This window comes from Panthera pardus, unplaced genomic scaffold, assembly GCF_024362965.1.
Source record: "Panthera pardus isolate Hobbes unplaced genomic scaffold, ASM2436296v1 HiC_scaffold_17, whole genome shotgun sequence".
In the NCBI taxonomy this organism is placed as follows: Eukaryota; Metazoa; Chordata; class Mammalia; order Carnivora; family Felidae; genus Panthera; species Panthera pardus.
Genome location: NW_026526732.1, coordinates 108358605 through 108369175, shown reverse-complemented (window position 1 = coordinate 108369175; position 10571 = coordinate 108358605). Strand labels below are relative to the sequence as shown.

At 38.8% G+C, this 10571-nt stretch overlaps 1 pseudogene; it reads right to left on the bottom strand.

Moving 5' to 3' along the window:
• Positions 1–368: 368 nt before the first annotated feature.
• On the bottom strand, positions 369–1349 carry LOC109259452 (putative olfactory receptor 2B8; annotated as a pseudogene).
• Between the last annotated feature and the right edge of the window lie 9222 nt (positions 1350–10571).

The following is a 10571-nucleotide window of genomic DNA, read 5'->3' as shown; positions in this document are numbered from 1 at the left end:
CAAAATACAAATAATCTAATTAAAAAATGGACAGAATACATGAATAGATATTCTCCAAAAAGACATCCAGCTGGCAAAAAAACACTTCAAAAGATGCTCAACATCACTGATTATCAGTTAAATACAAATCAAAAACACAATGATATATCACTTCATCCATGTCAGAAAGGCTAAAATCAACAACACACAAACAACAGGTGTTGTCAAGGATATATAGAAATGGGAACTCTCTTGCACTGTTGAATCCATGAATTCAGAGTTTGAACACCCAGTTGCTTAAAACAAAGAGGTAAGGTAATTCTCTTGAGAGTCGTCAGGGGATATGTTGGAGGAAATGTGGAGGACACAAAATCTTAAAGCCTCTGACATTCAAAGTCTTCCATGAAGGCTCTTCCCCCCAGTCATATGGAGTCCCTACAGAAAACCTTCTTCATTGCTCCCATCACATCCTTGTTCCGCAGTGTATATATGAAGGGGTTGACCATGGGGGTGACGATGGTGTAGAAGAGAGAAACGAACTTGCCCTGATCCTGGGAGTGGTTGTTGCTGGGCTGCAGGTAAGCATAGATGGCCGTGCCATAGAACAGGGAGACCACCGTGAGGTGAGACCCACATGTCCCAAACACTTTCCTCTGTCCTGCGGCTGACTTTATTCTTAACACTGCCCTGACTATCTGACCATAGGAGAATGTGATTAATGCCACAGGTATGAAAAGAAAGATCATACTGAAAAATAAGATCTCAGATTCATACACAGTGGTGTCAACACAGGCAAGCTTGAGCAATGGGGGGACCTCACAAAAGAAGTGCTCTATTTTATTCTTCCCACAAAGTGGTACAAGAAAGATGAGCACCGTCTCCAATGAGGAGTTGGCAAAACCAGTGAACCACGATGCAGAAGCCATCAGGGCACAGAGACGGGGGTGCATGATCACTGTGTACTGCAGGGGCCTGCAGATGGCTGCGTAGCGGTCAAATGCCATCACCCCTAAGAGAATGCATTCTGTGCCCCCCAACCCTAGAGCGATGAACAGCTGAGCTACACAGCCAGTGAAGGAGATAGACTTGTCTGCTCCCCTGAGATGAACCAGCAGCTGAGGAACAGTGCTGGTCGTGTAACACAGGTCCAGAAAGCTTAGGTTGGACAGGAAAAAGTACATGGGAGTCTGCAGGTGTGGGTCCAGGCGGGACAACGCAATGATGCTCGTGTTTCCCAGGAGGGTGAGCAGATAGAAGATCAGAAGAACCACAAAGAGGACTCGCTCCAGCTGAGGCCGGTCAGAGAAACCCAGCAGGATAAAGCCAGTGAAAGAACTTCCATTTTTCGGGTCCATCCTTTCTTACCACATGCTTCCTGTCAAGACCAAGTATTTAGCAATTTTTAAAAGAAATCTTCAAAAAAAAAAAGTTGGCAGGAGGTGGATTTATCATGCTATAAGACAGGACATGACATTTTATAAGTAACTATTTGAATAAATGATGTACCCATGAAATTGATCAATTAGTTCCAATTTAGTTCCACATTACCACAAAAAGTAAATCATTAACATTTAATGTAAGATAAATCACATAATGGGCCTGTGTCTGCATCAGTCATAGTTACAAAAGGTCTTTTGTAGGCTTAAAGTGCTACAAATATATGTGTGCATTTCAGAGAAAATGGGGATGAGGGAAAAGACGAAGGAAAATTAGAAAGAATAGGAAAGAGATGCAGACAGAGGGAGATTCAGCATCTTTAAAAGTTTTTTTCTGATGTTTATTTATCTTTGAGAGGGAGATAAAGACAGAGTCCAGGCAGAGGAGGAGAAGAGACAAAAGAAGACACAGAATCTGAGGCCAGCTCCAGGTTTCCAGCTGTCATCACAGAGTCAGACATGGAACTTGAACAGCGAGATCTTGACCAGAGCCGAAATCAGACCCTTAACCGACTGAGCAACCCAGGTACTCCAGATTCATTATCTTTCATATGTATCTCATAATTCCACACACCTGGAATGCACACCACACATGTCACAGATTATGATACAACATGATCTCTAAAATAAATTCAGTTATAGGAATCTATGCCCTGGAATTTATTCCTACAAAGAATTCAGTTACACTCAACACATCGCTACTAGTTCTCATACAAACATATATCAGGTTTCTTTTTGTGTGTGTGGTAGTCAAACAATTAAATACTCAATCAGAGAGAACCTGACAACACCACCATTCAAACAGTTTTTAACTTTTGCAAGATGCTTAAAATTACCATACCAATTTTACAGGAACTCTGAAAATTCATTGGCTAAGCAGAGTCCTTTGGAATCAGAACTCTAAAATACAGTGGTTAGCACTTTCCTCTTCCTTCTGCAGATTTCTGTTTCACACATTACTCCATTTAGCATTCAAAAAATTCCTGAAAGAGGTAGGATTACTCCATATCACCATTCTAATCAGAACATTTTAAATCATTATCCAAATGTGTAATCTATGTACAAAGTGTAATGCTTTGCATCATTTCCAATGATAAAATAATTACTTGGGTAAATATATAAAGACAGATACATTCTCAAAGCAATGACAGCTCAAAGAGCTATAATGCAAAACTTATCATGGTACAAGGAAAGGCATAAAGGAAAGGATATATTGGTATTATACAAACTCTCCAACACCCATGTATATTATATTAAAGATCACCATTCTGGAATCTAGCTTGCAGAGATAGTCACACTAGATCAAACTTAAAGCTATGCCAGCTCTAAGGCTCTGAGGCTCTAAGGCTCGTCTGATGACTTTTTCCACCCAACTGCGCAGTACTGAATGAGCATAGTAACATACGAACGAAAGAGGCATCGGGGCACGAGTATTTCAGTTCTTTCATATTCAGAAGGGTAGGCATCCAGTAAATTTTTGACTCTTCCAAGAGTTTTAAAATATGAAGCAAGTTTCTTTCAAACCAATGTGTGAGAGAAACGGGTACAAAACTGGCATAAAATAAATGTTCATAGAAATGGAATAAAGGATGTGGTAATTCACACTGTTTTATACCTCCTTTGATTTCCTATAAAGATGTGACCAGGGTATCAACAAAACAAAATCTATGTGCCAACAGTTTCATAATAGAATTAATTACAAAGGTATCAGGGACAGTCTAAATGCGCAACAACGGGGAATATCCCCGCACTCACACCTTCTCAGAAGAGCAAATAAAAACAAACCGTGGTTCGTTCTCATGCACACGTGCACAAATATACATACATACATCTGAAACACATTGCTGACACATTTTTATTGCTTTCATTTTTAAGTATATTTATTATTTTGTGAGAGAGAGACAGAGAGAGAGAGAGAGAGAACAAGCAGGGGAGGGACAGAGTGAGATGGAGAGGGAGAGATGTAGAGACAGAGAGAGAGAATCCCAAGCAAGCCACTCCCTATCAGCACAGAGCCTGACCTCACACCTCTACATGATGACCTGAGCTGAAATCAAGAGTCAGAGGCCTAACAAACTGAAGCACCAAGAGCCCCCACTGACAAACTCTTTAATGTGCCTGATAAAGGAAACACTCACCAAAGTGAAGGAGGGCAAACATAAAATGCTAATTCATCCAAACAAAATACCAATATACTATTGCACCATTAGAATAAAAAATGATATATTTTAACACTATCATTTCGATAAGGACTAGGAAGACAGTTGAGAAAAGATAAAGAGTTGGTGAAATGAACTTGTACAAATTTCTTGCTGCTTTACAGGGGTTAATGTGTGGGTTTTAATATATATATAATATATATAATATATAATTTATAATATTATTTTTATATATATTATATATATTATATGTAATATAATATGTATATTATATATACACACACACATATATATAATTAATATAAACATATGAATGCAGACTGCAGCTGTCATGAAATGATATCATACAGGAAAATCCATTTCTAAAAATTACACATAAATTATTATTTTGCATACAAAAAATAAATAGTAGAAAAGGACATGTGTTATGTATAGAAAGAGAGAAAAAATTATTAGTTAAAATAAAACCAGATTCTGCAAAACAAAACAAGTGGTATTCTATGTAATAATTACCATCAAAAAAAGTATATAATTGAAATGACACCTCACAAGAACTCAATTTACAATAACGAGAAAACAGGCATCAAATGAAAGATGTTACGTGCTTACTACTGACAGACATAAGGTAATAGAGCAATTACCCTAAGTGTTCAATGCTACATGTAACTCTAAACGTTTTGGTGGAAGAATACATATGTCCACAAAACCAGATGCTCAGTATGCATACTACACAGTTTAAAGACAAAAGACTTCAATATAATATCTCCATTTAAGATATTTCAAATATATAACATTCACTGATACATTTGACATACACATGCTGCCCTATCTGGTTCCTGAATGAATCCTGAAAAATTGCAGGCAAGATTTCCGCAGCCTCAGTGCTACGACTGAATCGCTGTTGCTTGCTTGATGCTTCTGTCTCATGGGTCTGAGCTGACCTCAGACATATGAGAACAGGCCCCGGATGATGAGGGAGGACGAGAAAATGAGGGGAATGCAGCCATCACTACATAGGAAATGACAGATGTGATGAACACTGACAGGGCTGTAGGGTAGGTTCTGTGGAAGAAGACAATGAAGTAGGATTTCCATGGCGCGTTGTTTATTCAGGGAATGCTCTCGGGATAAACGGGGTGAGGGAAGGAAAACAGCAGAGGATGTTGCTAAGCAAGGATGTGGTCTCCAGTGGAACAGAGCAGGAGCCTGATCCCATGAGAAGCTGGCCAGAACTCTCCAGCAGAACCATCCATCTGTGATGGTAGAAATACTCTGTCTTCACTGTCCAATACTATGCCCACTCTCCACCTGTCATGCCTGAGCATTTAAAATGCTCTAGCTATGAATCTCAGGGTGCCTGGGTAGCTCAGTCAGTTAAGCATCCAACTTAGGCTCAGGTCATGATCTCATGGTTCATGGGTTCGAGCCCTACATCAGGTTCAGTTCTGACAGCTCGGAGCCTGGAACCTGCTTTGGATTCCATGTCTCCCTCTCTCTCTGTCCCTCCCCTGCGCGTGCTCTCTCTCTCTCTCACTCTCTCTCTCTCTCTCTCTCAAGAATAAACATTACAAACATTTAAATATAAATAAATAAATAAATAAACCCTAGCTAAGAAACTGAACTTTACGTTTTATTTAATTTTAATAAATTTGAATTGAAATAGCTTCCTGTGGAGACTTATTACTGTATTGAACAGAACAGCTCTGTAGCATGGATTGCATCAGATTTAGTCCTGCCTTGGTACCTTCTGTACATCCCATAAGTCTGTCACTAGCTGTGAGCTGCCCCCACCATGTTCTCCAGATCACCTGGCACCATAGCTCCCTTTCAGCTGAGGGCAATTCTGTCACGAAGGGAATGGCTGTGAACCTTGGAGCCCACACTCATACCAACTAGGGTTTGGATTGGAGCCCCAGCAGGTAAAGAGCTTCTGGGCAGGTCACCAACAGCGTTCATACGAGAGTCCGTTCATGATCGTGTGCAAGGATAGAAGGATGGAACCTACTGTACTTTACACATCACCTTAGGGCAATTACACATACACACACAAAAAAAACACATACACACACACACACATACAGACATACACACACACACAACACGCTGTGTCATTTCCCTAATTCATCACTCAAGTAAAACATTCAGGTTTTTCACTACTGTTCTCTTCATCATTTTGCTATTTGTAAGCACTTGAAGGATCGGCTTTCTTGTTAACAATAAAGTCAAAATAAAGATGCATGGACAGAATATACACCAAATGGAACTTCTCTGATGTAATTTTCAACATACCATTTAAAAACTCCATGCATATTTTAGATATTTTGGTAACTGGTAAGGGAGAAAATAAATATTTAAGACAATAAATGCTGACAATAATTTTTCAGCATAGAGAGGAAGTATTATCTAATTTCACAGACAACATGGAACAAAGGGAAAGCATGGAGGCATACAGTCTGATAGTTTTACACATATGCATTCTCTATTAACCTATTACTGAAGGCAAACTTTATTCCCACTAAACATGCATATTTAATGATTTTCCACATGTGCATAGAGTGGTGTGATGCATGTACTACAAAAGAATCAAATGTCTATGAATGACTAGAGGCATCCATCATGGACAATTACATTTAGTTCTTAAATTTTGTGAACTTCCACAGTCTGTTGCATTATACAATTGGCCACAGGCAAACCATTTAGCTTTTTTTTTTTGTTTCTTTTGAGAACAACTACAACTGGAAATAAACTAGCTTGCCGATTCCTAGAGCAACACAGAGACCAACTTATATTTCACTCATCTTTATTCACCTTCCCTGTGGATTCAAAGTTATTTCCTTACCTCCATTCCAAGTCACTGCCTAAATACAATTTTGGGGATAGGAACATGGACATGTAGAACCAGTGTCTGTAGTAGATGCAAAGGTTGACTATACCAACACTAGGTCATCCATAACTTTTTCTTAAGGAAAAGGACACCTTCGCAGAATGACTTCATAGGTCTTCATGTGGCACCAGAGATCTACACTTTGCCTTTCGGAGGTAGAAGATGAAGGCAGTCACAGACTCTCCATATGGTGTCCCAAGGACGATGACCTGCCTGTGTGACAGTCAGACCCTTACAAGCAGGCCAGAGGGTGCCATGACTTTGAGCTGTGGCTGGGCTGGCACAGAGAAACAAATTCCTTCCCCTGTTGATGTCTCTGGGGAATGGATGCCCCACACTCTTAATGAGCCCACGTCACTGAGCTGCCCAGACATGACAATCCTCAGGGACAATGACTATGGAGGACAATGCCAGAGGAGACCTAATCTTTCTCTTCTATTAGTTCACATGTCTGACAGAGGACAATAACTCCCTAGACCTCCCCAGCTATCTTGGCTCCCACTTGTGAATGACCTAGATGTTTTATAAACCACTTAAGATTTTTTTCCTCACAAATGCCCAAAATATTTACATATAAATATGTAAGGAAGAATCCATTCACTTGCTTAATTTCAAATGTAAATATGTAAATATATTCTTCATTTGATTTCATTTATAACCAATTATACGGAATCACAGAGCTAATAATTAGGCACATTCTAATTTTTAACATGAATATAAAGGAAGGCCACCAAATTCTACCTATCTTCTAATGTGGCTAGGGGGAAAAATCTCAAATCCTCTAAAACATTTTACAGTTGATAGCCATTGGATTTAATGGTGTCCTCATAATTTAAAAAATTACCTGTGTTGTTAATATGTGTACATGGTTTATTTAAATTCAGGTAGTCTTAGGCATCTGGGTGGCTCAGTCAGTTAAGCGTCTGACTTCGGTCATGATCTCACTGTCTGTGAGTTCAAGCCCCGCGTCAGGTTCTGTGCTGACAGCTCAGAGCCTGGAGCCTGTTTCAGATTCTGTGTCTCCCTCTCTCTCTGACACTCCCCCATTCATGCTCTGTCTCTGTCTGTCTCAAAAATAAATAAACGTTTAAAAAAAAACTTAAAAAATTCAGCTAGTCTTTGGATTTAAGCTCATATTCATTTTGAGTTTGTCAGGAGACTTACAAGTAATCAATAAGAAAAATGTAAGAAAATTGATGGGTACTTTGTGGCTATTTCTCAAAGATCCATAATTTCCAGTTTCGTTTATCATGTTCTGCCTAAGGAGATAAACTACCTCCTGCTAGAAATATTCTTAGACTTGGATTTTCTCAGGTATTCACATACCAGGTAGATGCCCTCCTGATAGTTATGTGGAGAACTGACACTCTGGGTGTCCTGAAGAGGGAGGGAATCACAGACCTGCTATTATGCTTTTCTCCTCAGGCCTCACTCAGGAGGCAAGAAAGGTCTCAAAACACAATCTAACCTTGCACCTAAAGAAGCTAGAAAATGAAGAGCATAAAGCTTTAGGCCACCAGAATAAGGGAAATAATAAAGATTAGAGCAGAAATAAATGATATCGAAACAAACAAAACACAATAGACCAGTTCATTGAAACTAAGAGATGGTTCTTTGGAAGAATAAACAAAATGATAAACCTCTAGCCAGACTTATCAAAAAGAAGAGAGAGGAACCAAATAAATAAATCATGAATTAAAGAGTAGTGATCACAATCAACTTTGTTGAAATACAAACAATTATAAGAGAATACTATGAAAAACTACATGCCAGTAAACTGGCCATCTGGAAGATACTGACAAATTCCTAGAAACTCACAAACTACCAAACAGAAATGGGAACACATAGAAAATTTTAACAGACCATAACCAGCAAAGAAATGGAATTTGTAATCACAAATCTCCCAACAAACAAGAGTCCTGGGTCAGATGGCCTCCCAGGGGAATTCTACCAGACATTTAAGGAACAGTTAATACCTATTCTTCTCAAACTGTTGCAAAAAACAGAAATGGAAGGAAGGCTTCCAATCTCATCCCATGAAGCCAGCATTACCTTGATTCCAAAAGCAGACAAAGAACCCCCTGCCCCCTAAGAAGGAGAATAACAGGCCAGTATCCCTGATGACCTGGATGCAAAAATTCTCAACCAGATAGATATAGCAAACCGAATTCAACAGTAAATTAAAGGAATTATTCACCAAGATCAAGTGTGATTTATTCCTGGGCTGCAGGGCTGGTTCACTATTTGCATAGCCATCCACTATTCACATGTCAATCAACATGATATACTACACTAATCAAAGAAAGGATAGGAACCATATGATCCCGTCAACCGATGCAGAAAACACATTTGACAAAATACAGCATCCATCTTTTTTTTGATGGGGGAGGAGGAAAACTATATTTATTTTATTTACTTTTACATGTAAATTTTAATTCCAGTAATTAACATACAGTGTGGTACGACTTTCAGGTATACAAGATTACTATTCAACAATTCTATACATTACTCAGTGTTCCTCATGGTAAGTGTACTCAATCCCCTTCACCTATTTCACCCTCCCCCCATCCACCTTCCCTTTGGTAACTATCAGTTTATTCTTAATATTTAAGAGTTGGTTTTCTTTTGATGTGCCTCTTTTTATTGTGTTCTTTTGTTTATTAAATTCCACATATTAGTAAACTCAAATAATATATGTCTTTCTCTGACTCTCTTTATTTCATTTAGCTTTATACTTCCTACATCCACCCACTTTTTTTTTTAATTTAAATTACAGTCAGTTAACATACAGTACAATATTGGTTTCAGGAATAGAATTTAGTGATTCATCACTTTCATACAACACCCAGTGCTCATCACAACAAGTGACCTCCTTAGTACCCATCACCCATCTAGCCCATCTCCCACCCACCTCCCTCCATAGACCCTCAGTCTGTGCTCTTTCGCTAAGAGTCTCTTGTGGTTTGTCTCTCTCCCTCTCTGTAACTATTTTTCCCCTTCCCTTCCCCCATGGTCTCCTGTTAAGTTTCTCAACTTCCACATAGGAGTGAAAACATATGGTATCTGCCTTTCTCTGACTGACTTATTTCACTTAGCATAATACCCTCTAGTTCCATCCATGTTGCTGCAAATGTCAGGATTTCATTCTTTCTCATTGCCAAGTAGTATTCCATTGTATGTATACACCATATCTTCTTTATCCATTCATCAGTTGATGGACATTTAGGCTCTTTCCATAGTTTACCTATTGTTGAAAGCACCAGCATCCATTCTTAATAAAAACCATCAACCACATAGGAATAGATGGGACATACCTCAACGTTATGAAGGCCATATATGAAAGACCCACAGCTAATATCATCCTTTATGGGGTAAAACTGAGAGCCTTTCTTCTACAGACAGGAATAAGACAAGGATACTCAGTCCCACCATTACGAGTTAACACAGGACAGGAACTTTTAGCCTCAGCAACATACAACAAAAAGAAATAAAGGGTATACAGATCAGCAAGGGAGGAGTCAAACGTTCACTATTTGCAGATGACATGATATTCTATGCAGAAACCTGAAAAACACTCCAACAAAAGCTAATGGAACTAATCCTGAATTCAGGAAAGTCACAGCATAGAAAATCAACATACAAGAATCGGTTGCATTTCTACACACCAATAAGGAAGTAGCAGAAAAAGAAATCAAGGAATGGATCCCATTTACAATTGCACCAAAAACCATAAGATAACCTAGGAATAAACCTAACTAAAGAGGTAAAAGATCTGTACCCTGAAAACTACAGAACACTTACGAAAGAAATGAAAGAAAGACACGAAGAAAGGGCACAACGTTTCATGCTCATAGATTGGAAGAACAAATATTGTTAAATAGCCACACCACCAAAAGCAACATACACGTTTAATGCAACCCCTATAAATATATCACCAGCATTTTTCACAGAGCTAGAACAATCCTAAAATTGCTACGGAACCATAAAGACTCAGATGTGTCAAAGCAATCCTGAGAAAGAAAAGCAAAGCTGGAGGTATCATGATTATAGACTCAAGCTATATTACAAAGTTGTAGTCGTGAGTACAGTATGGTACTGCCATAATGAACAGAA